Below are 20408 nucleotides of genomic sequence, written 5' to 3'. Positions count from 1 at the left end.
ATGAAAATGAATAAATCACTTTTATTCTCACCCCCCCCCAAAAGATACTTAAAAAAATTTTTTTAGCTAGAAGTGTAAATTAATGATGATGGTGATGGTGATGATAGCTATCCCTTATTGAATGTTGACTATGTGTCAAATTACCTATAGGTTAGTTACTATTATTGTCTCTATTTTAGCATCATATGGATGAAGAATTGAGGCTAAAGGAAGTTCCTTAACTTTTGTAAGTCACATGACCAGAAATAAATGACTAGTATTTTGGGGGCCATCAAACTACAGAGCCCAAGAATTTTTATTTACTTATTTGGCTGGTTTGGGTCTTAATTGCAGCACGCAGGATCTTCAGTCTTCATTGCAGCGTGCAGGATCTTTAGTTTCAGCATGCGAACTCTTAGTTGCAGGATGTGGGATCTAGTTTCCTGACCAGGGGTTGAATCTGGGGCCCCTGCATAGGGAACACAGAATCTTAGCCACTGGGCCACTAGGGAAATCCTCAGAGCCCAAGATTCTAAACACTCTATTGCTTCTTTCTCTGAAAATAGTGCATTATACACTTTTTTTTTTTAATATTGAAAAAGATGACTCATGTTCTTTAAAACTTTTGCTTGAAAGCTAATCACATAAAATGCAAAAGAAAAGACATCAGAGGCAGGGTGAACCTAGGTGAAGTGTCAGCCAAGGAAGACGTTTCTAAATTGATCTCTGTCTACTTGCAATCCCCTGCCATTCACGGATGTTCTCTGTTCTGCACCATTCTATCTAAATTGGAATTGTCCTCCCCTTTCCTACATTACTCTGAACACTGGTAGCTAAGTCTGATAATTCCATTGAATTATATTAAAGTCCTGAAAGGTGCTAATAGAATGGTTTTGCTATAGGCCTTAAACTTATTCCATGTCAGTTCAATGAAATTCTGAGAAATGTGATAGAATTGTGTAATGTACATATGGCCACATTGCATCTGTCAGTGTAAACCAGCTTTACTAACATGTTAAGCTGATTTATAAAACATACTGATCCACCAAACCGAATATGGAGAGCCAAGCATTATCCATGTTACTGCATAGACTTCAACGCTCCAATATTACAATATTATAAAGATATAAATAATAATTCTCACTCTACTTTGGAATACCCAGGATAAATAGACAATTATACATTACTGAGCTTTGATACTTCTCCAACTCTGGATAATTTGGCCAGTTTCTGTATCAGATGATAGCCCAGAAAAAGATATAAAAATGGAACCCCTCAGTAAGCCAATTTAATGACTTGCTAACAACTTTGACAAAAAGGTTAACGATGAAATTAAAATATTTATGTAAAATGACATTTTGAGGTTAACAGTGGAATTCAATTATCCATGCTATCTATTAGCATGGAAGGTTGAGATGTTGCTGTAAATTTCCTGAAGCTTTGACTGCCCCATAGCTTAAGCCATATTTAGCAGAAGAGATGAGAAAGAATTCACTGGCTCCAAACTGATCAGATTTGCCTTGTGGCTGTGTGCCAGTCTGTGCTAGTGCAGATGTGTGAATTGTAGGCTGCCGAAGACAATTCTGCTATATTCCTTGTTATTGCCACAGGCTAGAGGAAACTTTATCTGGGCCAGACCTGTGTTTCTGAAACAGCTTCATGTAGTGGTGACGTGTGTAGTAAAGTTTTTGCCACACTGGTATCTGCTCTCTTTTTCCCCAGGTTTCCTTTGGGAAGCTGCTCCATGACTAATCTCAGACCATGTGGTTTGAGATGGATCACATGACCCACCTTTCAACTACCGAAGCCATGAATTTCCTTAGTTGTGTTGATGCGTTCAGAGGTGGACTCATACACTGGGCCTGCCCTAGCATCAAAATTTCATCCCTCTTGGGCACATCGATTGGCTTAGAGATATGAGCATAAACCCATGTTAATCCAAACGTGGTTAATTCAGAGTCTTGGAAAGGTACACCCCTCAAAAAGTCTTTTTTTGCCAGAATGACTAGCACTAGCAGTGATATAATCTTACAGTTATGGGGCACCTGTATCGAGTTTAAGAATGAAGCCCATGAACGTAATGTAGAAAAACTGGAGAGTCTAATACCTGATAATGTTGTTTGAGCCCCTGGATCAAAATAGGCCTGAAGAAATGAGTATTGCAGTTTCAGCGATATTAGTTAATTTATCCTTCTTTTTGAGATCAAATTGAGGTTTCTGTCACATGCAACAGGAGAGTTCTAAATAATATGCCTCCTAACTATATTTAGTCTTATCTTCTAGCTCTTCTAGAAAAATCCTATTACTTGATCTAGTACTCCCTTGTTAAAGAACATTTAATAATGTCTTTTCAGAGCTTAGTCCAATAGGCATGATCCAGTCTAGGTCTTGCCTTGGCTGGCTCAAGCATGTGGCTTAGCAGCATGAGGCCAGTTTGGAGGAAGAACAAATAGGACTCAGTGCAAGCGATCAAGGGACCATAGCCTGTTTGGGAGAGGAGAGTTGTGGCGTCTGGGAACAGTGCCTTGTGGTCATTTCTAAAATCAGGAGTGAAATAAATATGGACAATTGGAGACATGAAACAAATATTTCAGGAATGTAATTCTGGGACATCTCAGTCACCAAAAGGAGCCATGGCAGTTCCAGGGCTCAGTGAGCTTCCCTTGGTCCACTGGTCCTGCCTGGTTGACCAGCGCTCACTTTGGACAGCAACCATGCTGAGCATCGCCTGACTCACCTGGCAGGAGAGCACAGGCCATGACCACGTGCACTCACCCTGCTGATAGTCACTCAAGAAGTCAGATGGTTCAGACTCCGCTCCACAAGCCCTTTAGTAGCTTCCTCTAGAAGAAGCAGAGGCCGGAAAACAAGGTAGCTGCCAACAGGTGCAGCAGGCCTTCCAGCCCCGGGGTGAAGTTGTATGCCTTGGCTTGGAAAACAACCCAGACCCGGGCTGGAGTCCCAGATCCACCAGGAGCTAGTAGTACAGTCTCAAGCAAGTGTTTAAATTGTCTATACTTCAGCCTTCTCATCCACAAAATAGTTCTTCCCTTAGAAGTTAATTGTGAAGATTCGTTGAGAAAAATATATAAAATGCCTCACACAGAGAAATGCTCTAAATCCTATCTCTCATTACACCCCTACACTGCAGAGAAGCTGGTGCTCTCTGTTTTTCCACGTTCCATTTTTCCCCCTTATGTTTCCCTCCTGAAATTCTACCCTCCCATTAAAATTTAATTCAAAAGCCATCACTTTCATGAAGGCTTCCTTCCAACTAGATGAAATCTTTCCTTTGGCTCTTGCTTTTCTGTAAGAGATTAGAAACTTCCTTCACATAGGGCAATTCTTAATCCTGGCTGCATATTAGAACCACTTGGAAATCTGTTAAAAAATATTGATGCCTAAGCCCCTATCCCAGAAATTCTGATTTAGTTGGTCTGAGGTGAGGCTCAAGCATCACTATATTTAAAAAGCTCCCTAGGTGATTCTAATGTGCAGTCAAGATTCAGAACTGATGGTTGAATGAGTATGTTCTTAAATAATGTTTGTCAATGAATCAAGCTAAGATATTAATGGCTTAAAGTTTTAATAGACTAAACTTTAAAAACTTGCATTTTTATTAAAAGCAATGCAATACTATGTCTGAAGAATACAAAGGTAAATAATACATTTTTTAATGTTTAACTTAAAGGAAGGAATCATAATTTCACTAAGGGGTTACATAAGAGCTGTGAGCATAGAATATGATATATGAGTAGTAGCCTAGAAATATATCTAAAATATGTTGGAGCATGAAGCAGGGAAACCCCCTAATTTAAAAGTAGCAGAAAAAGAAGAGTAAAAGAAGCCTCAGTGTATAGGTGACATTGGGCTGAGTGTTGAAACATGAAAACAGGTTTGCAGAGTCAGGGGTGGAAAGGCTTTCCAGGCCATATAAGGAGGTGTCAAAAACCATGGCTCATTCTAATTCATACACCTTCCTAAACCAAAAATTGAATTGCTAGTAGAGAAAATGGCAACTCTCTGCCTAGTTCTTAGTTGTGAGAGGATGAGAGGATATTTTGGGACCAGAGGTCTATGTCTCAGATTACTCCTGTAGCAGACCACCTCAGTTGCAACAGACCAGCTCCAACTGCAGTTATTTTTTCCAAAAACAGAGAATGAGTTGCCTTTCAAAACAAACTCATAGGAAGGATGAGTGTGACATGGTTCTGGAATAACTGTACCAGGAACTGGGGTGCTCTAAACTCTATCGTCTTTCTTTCCTCTTGCTTCTCTCTGAATGTCAGTTTCATAGTTGCAGGCTTGCTTTGCCTACGCTGCCACAGCTTATGTCAACTCCTGGATTCACAAGTTCCTGGCTTTTATACCTATAAAAGCATTTTGAGTAACCTTAATTAGGTCCTGTCCTTTGTCTAGTTGTGAACAAGGAGGTTAACCTCTGATTAACCTAGCTGGGTCAGGTGCCTGTCTCCATCTGATCACTATGGCCCAGGAAGCAGAATCAATAGGAAGATGTCAGTTCAGTTCAGTTCAGTCGCTCAGTTGTATCCGACTCTTTGCAGCCCCATGGACTGCAGCACACCAGGCCTCCCTGTCCTTCACCAACTCCTGGAGTTTACTCAAACTCATGTCCATTGAGTTGGTGATGCCATCCAACCATCTCATCCTCTGTAATTCCCTTCTCCTCCACCTTCAATCTTTCCCAGCATCAGGGTCTTTTCCAATGAGTCAGTTCTTCACATCAGGTGGCCAAAGTATTGGAGTTTCAGCTTCAGCATCCGTCCTTCCAATGAACACCCAGGACTGATCTCCTTTAGGATGGACTGGTTGGATCTCCTTGCTGTCCATGGGACTCTCTAGAGGCTTCTCCAACAACACGCTTCAAAAGCATCAATTCTTCAGCACTCAGCTTTCTTTATAGTCCAACTCTCACACCCATACATGACTACTGGAAAAACCATAGCTTTTACTAGATGGACCTTTGTTGGCAAAGTAATGTCTCTGCTTTTGAACATGCTGTCTAGGTTGGTCATAACTTTTCTTCCAAGGAGCAAGCGTCTTTTCATTTCATGGCTACAGTTACCATCTGCAGTGATTTTGGAGCCCAAGAAAATAAAGTCCTCCACTGTTTCCACTGTTTCCCCATCTATTTCCCATGAAGTGATGGGACCAGATGCCATGATCTTCATTTTCTGAATGTTGAGCTTTAAGCCAACTTTTTCATTCTCCTCTTTCACTTTCATCAAGAGGCTTTTTAGTTCCTCTTCACTTTCTGCCATAGGGTGGTGTCATCTGCATATCTGAGGTTATTGATATTTCTCCCGGCAATCTTGATTCCAGCTTGTGCTTCCTCCAGCCCAGTGTTTCTCATGATGTACTCTGTATATAAGTTAAAAAGCAGGGTGACAATATACAGCCTTGATTTAGTCCTTTCCCCATGTCAGATTCCTTTTAAGTGAGGCTAGTGGTTAAAATAAACATTTCTTAGAAGACAGGGTGAGTGTTGCTTGTAAAAGAACAGAAGAGTATGGGCACATCTTAGAGATAAATCTCTACCACTATCTATCTCTTGGTCAACCAGCTCTCTCATATACCATCTTTTTCCTATGTAAATAATTCCCCCACAACCTCTGTAGATGACTGGTTGCAAAATAACTCTCCCCTCTTTGCCCTCTACCCATGCCTTTTGCAACTACTTCTATTAACAGGTATAGTCTATTTCCCCATCCTTTGAATCCAGGCTGGCCTGTGACTTACGAAAGCCAATTGAACAGGATAGAAGTGACAGTGGGCTAGTTCTGAGCCTAGGCTCAAGAAAGCCCCTGAATACTTCTGCTCTTCTATTAGAACTCTGCCCCCAACATTAGTATGAACCCAGGCTAGTCTGATGGAGGAGGAAAGAGCCTGGAGGCAGAGCCAGATCATTCTAGGTGAGGCCATTTTACCTGGCAAGCCCCCCACAATCCTACCAGCAGAGTCTGGGAGTCATGAGTAAGCTCAGGCAATATCAGTCAAACCCAGCCAAGACTGAAGAGATGCCCAAGCAACCCGCAAACTCAGGAGCTAAATAAATGGTCATTGTCTTCAGTTCAGTTCAGTTCAGTTCAGTCGCTCAGTCGTGTCCAACTCTTTGCGACCCCATGAATCGCAGCACGCCAGGCCTCCCTGTTCATCACCAGCTCCTGGAGTTCACTCAGACTCACGTCCATCGAGTCCGTGATGCCATCCAGCCATCTCATCTTCTGTCATCCCCTTCTCCTCCTGCCCCCAATCCCTCCAGCATCAGAGTCTTTTCCAGTTAGTCAGCTCTTCGCATGAGGTGGCCAAAGTACTGGAGTTTCAGCTTTAGCATCATTCCTTCCAAAGAAATCCCAGGGTTGATCTCCTTCAGAATGGACTGGTTGGATCTCCTTGCAGTCCAAGGGACTCTCAAGACTCTTATCCAACACCACGCTTCAAAAGCATCAATTATTTGGCACTCAGCCTTCTTCACAGTCCAACTCTCACATCCATACATGACCACAGGAAAAACCATAGCCTTGACTAGACGGACCTTAGTCGGCAAAGTAATGTCTCTGCTTTTGAATATACTATCTAGGTTGGTCATAACTTTTCTTCCAAGGAGTAAGCGTCTTTTAATTTCATGGCTGCAGTCACTATCTGCAGTGATTTTGGAGCCCCCAAAATTAAAGTCTGACACTGTTTCCACTGTTTCCCCATCTATTTCCCATGAAGTGATGGGACTGGATGCCATGATCTTTGTTTTCTGAATGTTGAACTTGAAGCCAACTTTTTCACTCTCCTCTTTTACTTTCATCAGGAGGCTTTTAGCTCCTCTTCACTTTCTGCCATAAGGGTGGTGTCATCTGCATATCTGAGGTTATTGATATTTCTCCCGGCAATCTTGATTCCAGCTTGTGTTTCTTCCAGTCCAGCGTTTCTCATGATGTACTCTGCATATAAGTTAAATAAGCATGGTGACAATATACAGTCTTGACGTCCTCCTTTTCCTATTTGGAACCAGTCTGTTGTTCCTTAAGCCACTGGATTTTGTGGTTGTGTGTTAATAGAATTTTTGTGGAAATAAATAACCAATATCATCACCAATTTAATTCAATAATCCCACATGTAAACACAGATGGTATTCAGCTCACCTTGAAGCAAGTAGCTGAATGTCTAGTATCACAGAGTGATGTCTGTTCTTGTCTGTTCGGTGTAGATGTGACTTTTAAGATATTAATATGTAGTGGTATCAAAAAATTAGGAGAATGACAATCAAAACCTACCACTTAGAAACGGGAGGTGGAGAAGCCACGTATAGGGGCAAATGCTAACCCTAGCACTGGAGAAGGAATGGCACCCTACTCCAGTACTCCTGCCTGGAAAATCCTATGGACGGAGGAGCCTGGTGGGCTGTAGTCCATGGAGTCACTAAGAGTCAGACACGACTAAGTGACTTCACTTTCACTTTCACTTTCATGCATTAGAGAAGGAAATGGCAATTCACTCCAGTGTTCTTGCCTGGAGAATCCCAGGGATGGGGGAGCCTGGTGGGCTGCCGTCTATGGGGTTGCACAGAGTCAGACATGACTGAAGTGACTTAGCAGCAGCAGCAGCACTGAGCTTTCTTTTTGATCTTTGTCCGGGAATGCTCGATTTACTTTCAAAGCGGCCCTCAGACATTCTACAGGTGTGGCCTTGGGAAAAGAGCGATTCCAGCATCCTGCCCCCCCCCCCACCCCCACCCCACCGCCATACACAAATCCCACTGGTCAGGGATAATAAGATAAATGATGACTTTAGTAGGTCTCATTGGCATCTATGTACTGAATCATTTCCCTGGCAGTATATTGAGTTCTTTAATTGACCAATCTGGTGGCTCTGGTTCTGCCAGCTGGGAGATTTTCCTCTCCCATTTCCATCAGCAGCAACCATGAGAGAAAGGAGACAGGCTTTGGGAAGTTTGAACACCTCAACCATCCAGCTCACCTACAGTGGGTGCAGATCTAAAAGTCTAAGGATTTCCTCAGGGTTTAAACTCCTGTGTTCAGATTTGAGATTTCTCTGGCAACACCATAACTTCTTAAGTGCCAGAAATGTGGCCCAGAAAACAGAACATTGCTTTCACTTTTTTGTCCAAGCCTCTATCTGTCTAGGCCTTAGTTTAAAGAATTAGATCTCTGTCTCTGTCTTGTGCTGGGAAGGGTAGATGGAGAAGGGAGGCAAAACTAATCTCTCTTCTAACCCTGGCTAATGCTTGGGAGGAGTCTGGGACATCAGACTTCCTAATTCCCCTGGCGTTTTGCCAGTATGTCACTTTAGCTTGGGCTGAGAAATAGATTTTTGCAATATACCAGTGCCTGGATATCAGCCCTTCCGCCATATAGGACCACTAGAGAAGGACAGAAAAGAATTGGTTTAACAAAGCCATTTCTCTCTCCTGCTGGTCAGCTTTCAACAGAGGCCAGGCACATCTTTCTCTTGCAGCCCCATACCGAGTACTCAAGAGGCAGCCCCCACACTCCACCATCATGATGTTTTCTATAACATCTTCCCAGACTTCAATCTTGATGGAGATGGGGTTTGAATTCCAAGAGACTGCAGCTACAGTTTAACCCATAGCTTCAGATCTGCTTAACAAGCCAGGATTTAGGCCACATTCTTGGAAGATTTTTCAGAGGAAGAGGGTGCTTTTCCTAGAACTTCCAACATTCTGGGCAAACAAAAGAAATCCTTGACTACCATACTGAACATTGCTTCTCTAGGGTTGCCCACTAGGATCAATTGGTAGGACTGCTTTCAGTGCTGCATCCAGAGGGATTCTGAGGAACAAATGCCATGATTAATTACTTATGTCTGGGAAGGTCAAGAGATAGTCAAGTAACAGGACATATGTCATGTTTCACTCTTCTTGTTTTATATCAATTAAGTGTAAGATTAGGTCAGTTATGTGGCTTTGTCTTTACAGGATAAGAATTTAAAAATTTGATAAGCCTTTGAGATAAAACTTGAGAAGAGGCTCAGATGAAAAATCCTTCACTTCCAGGTAGAATACCTTCACTTTTTGGAAAACTAGTTCATTTGCATATATAAATCAGCACTGTCTACAGAAGATTATATTTGCACTCCAGATATGCTAATGCCATCCCCAGTTGAAACTGTCACATACTTAAAGGTTACATATTTCTTTCTTTTTAAATAAAAAGTCAGATAATCACTGAACACCTCATGTTCTATTAAAATAATTTCATCTCTTTGAGGCTCAGATAAAACACCTGTTCTGCATGCCTCTCAGTATTGTGATGATCAGATGTACTTTGAATACTTTAAAATACTGTATGAAAGTTATTTTTACTGTTTTCTACCTTGAAAATTGTGATTCTCCTTGTAAATTATTTTTACCATCATGAACTTTAAAATTTTGGCTACCTAGCTTTGGTACTTCCTTCTAAACTGTTCCAATTTTTTTGGGGGGGTAGCCCTCATATGCTGTGAAGATAGCCTTGGCGGGAGGGTGATTCTTGTTCTCTCCATCCACACAAAGCTGGACAAGACTGGAGGCACCACTCATTCCTGAGACTGTCAACATGCAGGCAGATGAGGAAGTTCAGCAGAATCCGGTGCTTACTTCTGAGATACTGGCTCTAGAATATGGGTGGAAGTCAGCAGCAGCAGTAGATGTGGTCCAGCCTTCAGGGAGGCTGTGTTGGAGGCCATGGCCTCATTCTGAGTTGACCGTTCTTGGGAGTAACCATGGCTGTGGCTCCTGACGCCCAGCCTGCCTCCTTGTCTTCAGACCATTTTCCAAGTCACATTTTCCACTCTCCCATTAAATTCTCAGTATCTAATAGCTTGTATGGGTCCCTGTCCTCTTTTATTTTACATTTTCATATAGGTATTGCAGTCATTTCTACTGCAAAAAGGAGCCGAGGGTGATGCAGCGCCTGAGAGGAGCAATAAATGTGGACCTCAGACTCAGGTCAATGTCTTGTTTATTGTGCTTGAAAAGTAGCAGGTGCTCAATAAATATGTCTTGAATAAGTGAAAGTAAGGGATACAACCGGAGAAGGCAATGGCACCCTACTCCAGTACTCTTGCCTGGAAAATCCCATGGATGGAGGAGCCTGGTAGGCTGCAGTCTATGGGCTTGCTAAGAGTCGGACACGACTGAGTGACTTCACTTTCGCTTTTCACTTTCATGCATTGGACAAGGAAATGGCAACCCACTCCAGTGTCCTTGCCTGGAGAATCCCAGGGACAGCGGAGCCTGGTGGGCTGCCATCTATGGGGTCGCACAGAATCGGACATTACTGAAGCGACTTAGCAGCAGCAGCAGCAACATGGGCTACAACGACCTCTGACTTCTGTACTCTAATCAGCCACGTGCTGATCCCAATGCAGCTCCAGACAATGCGTCTGAGATCAAGCTGGGGACAGCCAAGCTGGTTGCATCTGTCCTCTTTGATGAGGGAGGGAGATCTCTCCCACCAACCATCCTCCTGGCATCTCCTGCTTCCACCTCTATCAGCACCCCCAGCTTCCAGGGTAGGCGGAAAGTCATGTACCCCCGCTGGGGCTGGGTCCTGGTCACAAACAGATATGGGGTTTTGTCAGTAAGGAAGACATGGGTGACTAAATATTGGGTAAGCAACAAATGATGTCTTCCAGGAAAAAAAATAATCTAACACAAAAGAGATAATAATCCTGGTCCTCTGAGAGTTAGAAACCATGCAAATCTGGACTAAGGAAACAAGAAACCTTCCTAAACTTCCATGATCCCTCGTCCCCACGGTCCACCCTTTCTGCTCCAAGCCAAGCAAAATGTCCCTGCATAGGATGTACTAAGTGTAAAGATGGGGCCCTACTTTCAGACACAGACATGAAAGCTCTGGCTGGGGAGGAGGACTTATTTCTTCAGAGGAACCAGAATTACTATAGCTGACCAAGGTCTTCTAAGTCTCAAGGTGCCTACTTGTCAGCAGTGAGGACCCCGAACTGCTTGGCATCGCAGGCTCCTGTCTGTGGTGTGTTTCCCATGATGCAGCTCTTCTGGCCAAGTGTTTTTCGTGCTGCCAATAGTCCTGCCGAATCCTTTCTGATGGCCTTAAAGGGCTGCTGCAGATTCCTGTCCCTTCAGGATGGATGGTCCCAGGGGAACCCCACTAACCCAGAAATGACCCTTGCCACGCTGACCTCTCCCAGAGTTCCCTGCCTCTGACCGCAAGAACTAAACAGTCCCATACTACGCCCTGCAGAGGCCCCAGACACTGGGCCCAGGGACTGGCTAATTGGTTTTTTACAAGCCTAAGATAATTCAGACATTTAAATATTGATGTTCATTTCTGGGCAGCTATAAACACAAAAAGCGGGGGAGAACATGCTTAACTGTTTCCTCTCATTCCGTCTCACTGTGATAACGGTTCTCAGTCAATAAGATCAGCTTTCTAAAGAAGGGGACTCGTTTGCATCAAAAGAGATATTCAGTGTGCTGTATCTCATGACAGAATGGTCCATCACTTGGTGTCTACTCTGTCCTCCCATATATTGGGGCGGCAGGAGGGCTATAGGAATCCTGAGTCTGGGGCTGAAGGCAGAATAAAGCAGGTTATATTCAGCACTCAAGGAAGCATTTCCCAATAGACGATGAGACTCAACCAAGGATGGGGTTATTAGACAGCAGATCAAGAGTAGGAGCCACTGTCTTCCTCTCTTTGCAGCACAGCTATAAGGAAGGACACAGGTGGGACTTGAGATGCCAGGGGTAGATCACAGAGTTGACGCATCCAGAAAGGAACCATAGTCCCACTTCTATTCCTCCTCTCTGATTAAGGCATTCTGTGCTTGTCTTTTTTGTCAGGCCCTCAAACCCACTTGCCCATATGTCCCTAGCATCTGCTCACCTTTTTTTCTTCTACTATTTTGTACTGTTTCTTGAAAGTTCCTCTCAACAAGCAGACAATAATTTATTCTGAATGCTGAGATTTCTGTTTTCGCATGTGTTTATTATATTAAAAGCTCATAACCCACCCATAGGATCCGCATCTTTCTTGACCAGGATCAAGGAATACTATTAAGATGCAGAAACAGTGTTAATAATGACAGCATCCCTTGGTTCAATGAAAGCACCATTAATATGACAATATGGGTCATAGAATCGCAATTTGCCAATGTACGCTTAATTGAAAATGGTCTCTCTCTCTCACAGACTTATGTGAATGGCTACTTTATATTTGCTTCCCTGGTGGCTCAGTCAGTAAAGAATCCGCCTGCAGTGCAGGAGACCCAGGCTCAATCCCAGGGTCAGGAAGATCCCCTGGAGAAGGAAGTGGCTCCCCACTCCAGTATTCTTGTCTGGGAAATCTCACAGACAGAGGAGGCTGGCGAGCACCAGTCCATGGTGTCCCAAGAGTCAGACATGACTCAGCAACTAACCCACAGCCACATTATATTTTGTAAGGTTCTCATATTATCACTGTCTAATTGTAGACTTCATCATTCTAGAGTTCTAGAGTCACAGATTCACTCATAGTACAAACCAGATGTTAATAGAAAGCACAGTTTCTTTCACTTTTCTATTAACTGATCCTTTTTATAAATGCTTAACTGGGTAGCAAGGGGAAAAGAAAAAGCTCAACTTCTTTTAACAACCCGGAAGATTTCATCTTCTTGATTAATTTTTACACTTTTTCTACCTAAATGCTCTATTTTGGAAGAAATACTCCATCTTTCAGATTTCTGGTTTCCTCTCCCTGTTTTCCCTGGGAGGGCCTCTCAGCAGGTAGGACGTGGGGAGCTGTGGGGCTCTGTGGCTTTGTGGTGGTTATAGGGTAACTGGGTCTTGGGGTCAGCAGAGTCTACCCTGGATCCTCACAAGGTTGGCTACAGAGAAACTGGTCTGGGCTGCCCGGGAACCGAAGACCACTGAGGGTTGGTGGCTCTCCTTCTGGGAGGTTCTGCTGGGAGCTGATCTTGGAGCCCAGGGCCAGTGTGACTGATGGTCAGCATTCTCCTCCATCTGAATCTGGAGCTGGTCACTTCCGTGGTGACTTAGCCTCACGCTGCCTTGCTGATGCTGAGGGCTTCCCGCGGAAGCTGACTCAGGCATCTGCTCCAAAGTCCTCACCACTGCCCCCACACAGCAACCTCCTTCCTTCTAGAAAGTTCCTGTCAGACTCTCTTGTAACTTTCCAGACTCCCCTGGGCTCTTCTGGGTCTCATTCATGCCATGGAGAAGCCGACAGCAATTCAGGAGGTCCACCTTCTGCCTCATTTGGGGGGATCTGTGAGTTTACTTGGCTACGGTTGCTCTTGGTTGCTGAGGGTGGGTGCAAGTTTTGAGCCCCACAGAGCCCCAGGTAGAAAGGAGAGCAGAATCCCCTCTCTTCATCTTTTCACTCAACTTAGCACATCTTGTTGCATCAAAGGTGCCATTGCTTTTAAGATCTTCCACTGTTCTATATGCTGCTTAAAAAAGAAAGTGTCTAGGAAGATCCATGTACACGTCCCGATGCATTCTGATTTCAGAGATGTGAAAACGTGAACATCTGTGTACATGAAATGAGTGGATAGTTTGTGAGTAACACGTGTTCCTGTCCAAAGAGCATTGCCCCCAAGAAGACGGAGGCATCTTCTAACCCCTACTAACCTTCCTCCCTCACCTCCTTTTCTCCACAGCCCCTCCACAGTGAGAGGAATATGCTGTGGGCTTTTTGTTTCTTGTCACTGCATATTTCTGTTACTCCAGGGCAGAAAGCTTCATCACCTAGGTTCCTCTCTCCATGGACGAAATTCATCTACTCAGTTCTGCCTAGCTCTCCATGAGATAAAAACAGTGAATTTGAAAAGTCTTCTGTTTTGACAAGGCTTGGCTCTCAAGACTACCATTGACTTTTGACCAAAAAAAAAAAAAAAAAATCCTTTTTATATCAGAAATGAAATATTAGATTTTTTTCCCCTTTTTGAACCATTTCTATAGAAATCCTTAAACTTCTAGGAGGCATGCTTTTTGGATGCCTTTGGCAGAATGAGGAGGAGGAGCTCAGTTTAAGAAAATATGGACCAATCAAACAAAATCAAGTGCATCAAACTGTTATTTAAAAATTAACCTGTTTCATTTTTATCTCACCACGGGCTTAGCATGAATTAACAGGCAAAACTGAATATGTAGTAAATTCTAGCAGAAAAAACAAAGAATGAAGTTATTTTACTTGTTCCCATAGCCCCTTCTTGTGAATACTTCTGAAGGCAAAATTTGTATCATTGATTTTCTTGGCAATTTCCCATCAAAAAACTAAATGAGATCTTCATTTCTCAAGGAACCCACTGTGGATGTTGACTTAGTAGTTGACCTCTTTGCCATTTCCAAATTGATATCTCCCCCACCAAAAATAACCCCCTGAGCCTGGAACATTTTGTATTTCTTCATGCAGCAATCTTTGGATGAAGAGTGAATATTTGCTTCTTTTTGCTATTCTAGTATTAGTATTTCATAGATGGAAAAGAGGTTGCACGTGAAAACTGTTATCATTATCTTGTATAAATGTGACTTTTTTTTAGTGTTACTTCAGAGCAGGCCAAAAGAGAAATTCCAGGGGCAGGACCTGCCATAATGTAGGGGTTTTGTGCTGCCTCTGAAGTTTTTTTCTTCCTGGCTTTCTTTAAAAAGGAACTTTATTGAGATGGCTGGTGAGATAATAGGAGTGGTTTCTCTGGCCAGGTCTTAGCTGGCTATACAAGGAACAACAATCTCTAAGGGCCTTTCTCCTGGCTAGTTTGTCCCAAGACACTGCCAGAAGATCTAAATATAAACTTAAAGTAATTGTCCGGTCAAGAGCTGATAGTACTAGGAGAACACAAAAGAGGTCACAATATGATAGCATTTGCTTGTAAATAGGCAGCTCAAAGAAGTGAAAAACCACAGAATCACAGGGATGTTTTCCATCATAATTTTTGTGCACCAAAACCTCATTAATTACTTCTTTTTTTCAGTTACATTGTTTTAATCACATGACTGTCATTTAAAACATGATTTTAAGGGAAACCATCATATTCCTTTAAATATGCACTTTGAAGTGTAATTTTTACCATATTTAGGGCAAATGTGTGTGTGTGACACTAAATCTCTAGTACCCTTGACTTTAATATGGAAGTCATCAAAAGTGAAAGCAAGTGAATGTTGCTGAAATGTACATTACAGAAGTTTGTTTTGGATAGTGACAGTGAGCTAAGCTATGATCAGTTTTGCAAACTGATCTTTCAGATCCAGAAATGAATGGAAGGTTTTAGTTAAAAGACATTTGCATTGTATTGGAGGGATTACTGGCAATGGGAACATTTTTTATAGTATTAACTGTTAATGACTTTTTCTAGCTGCAAGTATGAACCAAAGTTTTCTCATCAGTTTTAAATTCTGCTTGAAATAACTCCAATGCCTTACTCTGAGTAGCATTTCCCACCAGAAGGTTAATAGGCTGCAACAAACAAAAAGGGCCAGTGAATCTGTTTGTTACAGTCTACTTACTAAAGCTGTGGCTACAATACTCCAGTGCTGAAGTCAGTGAAAAGGCATCATCCAAATACAATCCAAGGAAAATGCAAGCTGATACAGCACAAAGATGCTTTGTTTAAGAATGGCAGAAATTTCCAGCAACTATCTGTTAAAAAAAAAAAAAAAAAAGCAGGATGGGAGGGAATGTAATCAAATAACAAAACAAACCCAAACTAAAAGAGAATCTTTATAAACCAGCACAAGGACACTTTGTTTTTAAGTGCACACAATGAATTTTAAAGATCTTTGTTCAGAAGGGAAATAAAGTATTATGAAGGACTGACACATTTGATGGATGGATGGTTTCTGAAAAACCACATTATCAATTACTTTTTCCTTGTTTGGCTCCAGTCCAGTAATTTTTATTTGAACAAGCCACATGCTAGCATGGTTTTGATTGCAGGAAGTGACTGGTTGTTGTTAAAGACTACTATTTCACTGATGAGCTTATCTGTTCCTCCCCCTCCCCGTTCTGATGGAACTCTGATATGAAAGGCGCAGCTTCAGTTGTTATAAACAGAGTCAGGGATTGTTTGGCAGACCCACCCGTGTTTTGCTTTCAGCCTTCCGTGGTACAAACCGGACAATATATTCAGCAGTGCTTCAGAAAACAAACACTTGAATTTGGCTTATTTCTGTTTTTGACTTTGATATGAAAATTTGAATTTTTCTGACATTCAAAGCCCTTGTAAATCTAAGTTGTTAGCAGAAACAGTTCTGAAAAAAATTTTTTTCATTAGACTTTTATCTCAAGTGAACCTTTCAGAGAAAAAAGAATCTTTATAAGACAGTCAACCTAAAATGTGTCAAGGATCTTCTCAAACAAAGGGTGTCTTGTTCTTGCTTCACGTATTTTTTATCTAATCAAAATAAGTACATTAGAAAATTGCTCATTGGTCTAAACATAAGAAACATAGCTAATTAAACTATACTATTATGTATTATCAATCTTGCTCTGTAATTAAAGAAAATTTGGGAGTAGCCATCAGCAGGCAGGAAATTATCTATGAAATCAACTGTTGATACTCATGGGATGTGTGTGTGTGTGTGTGTGTGTGTATGTGTGTGTGTATCCGCTATTCATGATAACTTCCTTTATGATTAGATTTTTTGCATGTTACCATGCCTGAAACTTAAACTATTTCTAAATTCCCAGGATAGTATTTTCACAATAAGCTGTGGATAGTTGCTTGAGTATGGTTCCTAGTTCTATATTTTAAATGTAAATTTTAGTGACTACTTCCTCTAATGAGAATTAAAAAATAAAAGATAAAAAATGAAAAGATGGGCTTAGCGACTGGGTCATTTGATTAATCGGAACATGAAAATAATTTGAATGAATTAGGATTTAATCTTGTTCAGCGGAGGAAATATAAATTTAGCCACCATTTGCTGACTCACTGGTTCGTATAAAAATTCTCCTAAAAAACTCCTAGCATAGCAAGATTTACAAAATGTATTATTAACCACAGCTTATTCCCTGAAAACAAAATATATTTTATATCAAAATGATGTATCTAAGTGTCATACTTCTTTCTGACTTAGAAAAGGATTGTTTGAAAATGGCAAACAATAAAACAAGAAATTTTTCTATAGAAATAATCTTGGGTTTGAAATTTTTTTAGAATGTAGATTTTAAAAAATAATTTATTTAATTTTGGCTATGTTGGGTCTTTGTTGCTGTGCAGACTTTTCGGTAGTTGGGCAAGCAGGGCCTACTCTCTAGTTGTGGTGTGTGAACTTCTCACTGTGGTGGCTTCTCTTGTTGTGGAGCATAGGCTCTAGGTGTACGGGCTTCTGAACTTGCAGCACGTGGGCTCAGTAACTGAGGCTCGTGGACTTTAATTCCTCCATGGCATGTGGGCATGTGGGATTTTCTTGGACCAAGGACTGAGCCTGTGTTCCCAATATGGGAAGGCAGATTGTTATCTACTGTACCGCCAGGAAATCCCCTGGGTTTGATTATTACTCTGCAGTGAGCAGGTTGGGTAGATTTATGTAAGTTAGGGAACCTGTCCAATAGTCCATGGGCTCACCTTTAAGATGAAGATGAAATAGAGGTAGATCATTTATATGACAATGTCTGGCACACTTAGTAAATGTTAGCTACCAGTGGGGTTGATTACATGTAACACAACTGTGAAATAAATACAGGTCCTTCATAGGACATAATTGAAGACCATGAGGTAAGGTTCGTATTAGAAATTACAGGCTTGCCAGTTCCCTAGGTCTTAACAATCAAAATGTAAAAACCAAAATCACACATCCCTTTTTATCACTATTTAAATTTCCAGTTGAATTGACTAGTTAGTACTTTATTTGGTAATTCCTTCTCCCAAGGGAATATTTCATGCAAAGATGGGCTCAATAAAGGACAGAAATAGTATGGATCTAACAGAAGCAGAAGATATTAAGAAGAGGTGGCAAGATTATACAGAAGAACTGTACAAAAAAAGATCTTCATGACCCAGATAATCACAATGGTGTGATCACTCACCTAGAGCCAGACATCCTGGAATGTGAAGTCAAGTGGGCCTTAGGAAGCATCACTATGAACAAAGCTAGTGGAGGTGATGGAATTCCAGTTGAGCTATTTCAAATCCTAAAAGATGATGCTGTGAAAGTGCTGCACTCAATATGTCAGCAAATTTGAAAGACTCAGCAGTGGCCACAGGACTGGAAAAGGTCAGTTTTCATTCCAATTCCAAAGAAAGGCAATGCCAAAGAATGCTCAAACTACCGCACAATTGCACTCATCTCACACACTAGCAAAGTAATGCTCAAAATTCTCCAAGCCATGCTTCAACAATACCTGAACCGTGAACTTCCAGATGGTTTTAGAAAATGCAGAGGAACCAGAGATCAATTGCAAACATCTGCTGGGTGATCAAAAAAGCAAGACAGTTCCAGACAAACATCTACTTCTGCTTTATTGACTATGCCAAAGCCTTTGACTGTGTGGATCACAATAAACTATGGAAAATTCTGAAAGAGATGGGAATACCAGACCACCTGACCGGCCTCATGAAAAACCTGTATGCAGGTCAGGAAGCAACAGTTAAAATTGGACATGGAACAACAGACTGGTTCCAAATAGGAAAAGGAGTATGTCAAGGCTGTGTATTGTCATCCTGCTTATTTAACTTCTATGCAGAGTATGTCATGAGAAACTCTGGGCTGGAGGAAGCACAAGCTAGAAGCAAGATTGCTGGGAGAAATATCAATAACCTCAGATATGCAGATGATACCACCCTTATGGCAGAATGTGAAGAAGAACTAAAGAGCCTTTTGATGAAAGTGAAAGAGGAGAGTGAAAAGGTTGGCTTAAAGCTCAATATTCAAAAATCTAAGATAAGGCATCCAGTCCCATCACTTCAAATAGATGGAGAAACAGTGTAAACAGTGGAAGACTTTATTTTTCTGGGCTCTAAAATCACTGCAGATGTTGACTGCAGCCATGAAATGAAAAGACACTTACTCCTTGGAAGAAAAGTTATAACCAACCTAGACAGCATATTAAAAAGCAGAGACATTACTTTGTCAACAAAGGTCCATCTAGTCAAGGCTGTGGTTTTTCCAGTAGTCACGTATGGATGTGAGAGTTGGACTATAAAGAAAGCTGAGCGCCGAAGAAATGATGCTTTTGAACTGAGTTGTTGGAGAAGACTCTTGAGAGTCCCTTGGACTGCAAGCAGAGCCAGCCAGTCCATCCTACAGGAAATAAGCCCTGAATATTCACTGGAAGGACTGAAGCTGAAGCTGAAACTCCAATACTTTGGCCACCTGATGTGAAGAGCTGACTCATTTGAAAAGACCCTGATGCTGGGAAAGATTGACGGCAGGAGGAGAAGGGGATGACAGAAGATGAGATGGTTGGATGGCATCACCAACTTAATGCACATGAGTTTGAGTAAACTCCGGGAGTTGGTGAAGGACAGGGAGGCCTGGCGTGCTGCAGTCCATAGGGTCACAAAGAGTCGGACATGACTGAGTGACTGAACTGAACTGAAGGTATGACTTTGTATATATTTGTGGGGTTTTCAAAATTTATTTATTTTTTATTGAAGGATAATTGCTGTACAGAATTTTTCTATTTTCTGTCAAACCTCAACATGAACCAGCCACAGGCACACATATATTTTATATGTGTATTTTAATAATTAGTAAAGTTCTAGTTTATATGAAGTAGCTTTACAGATAATAAAAATTTAATTAAACTTAGTTTGTGCAACTTTGATTATAAATTTTTCTAAGAATTGCATAAATAATCCAAAAACGTATGTGACTAACATACTTCATTCAACAAAAATTGAACTATCAAAACTAAGTGTCAGATGTGGTTGTGTGAGACTGTTGTCAACACTCTGCCCTTGAACAGATAAAACATGTACAGTTAGAATATTTTTTGCCAGTGTAGTTTTTATTCACTAGTGTTTATTTATTTATTTTTTTGATCTTCGAGGAGATTTCTGGATCTGACTAATTTTTACAACATGATTCACATGTTTACTGTTTTTAGAGTAAGTTGTTAGTGAATACTGATTGCTGCACAGCAATCTAAATGTTATATAAATGTTTCTAAATACAACTTGCAATAAATATTTGACAATTTTTTATTTTACATTTTCAATGTCTTATTAAAATATATATGATAATTACCATCATAATAAATCATTTCCTACATGACTAATTACACACCTTACAGTTTTAAAAGAATATGGAATCCTCCCAGGACTGAAAAACAAACTGTTTCCTTTCAAAAAAGCATAAGCATCAAATTTCTTAAGTGTGTAAAGGAGAGACGGTTGTCAATGCTACTGTTTAAATCCTTGATGAATGTCATTCCTGGAGATTATAAGATTATTTTCAGCATGGCTTC

The sequence above is a fragment of the Ovis aries genome, chromosome 2, assembly GCF_016772045.2.
Source record: "Ovis aries strain OAR_USU_Benz2616 breed Rambouillet chromosome 2, ARS-UI_Ramb_v3.0, whole genome shotgun sequence".
NCBI lineage: Eukaryota > Metazoa > Chordata > Mammalia > Artiodactyla > Bovidae > Ovis > Ovis aries.
The sequence above is the reverse complement of the archived record's forward strand: the minus strand, read 5'-3'. Positions refer to the sequence as shown.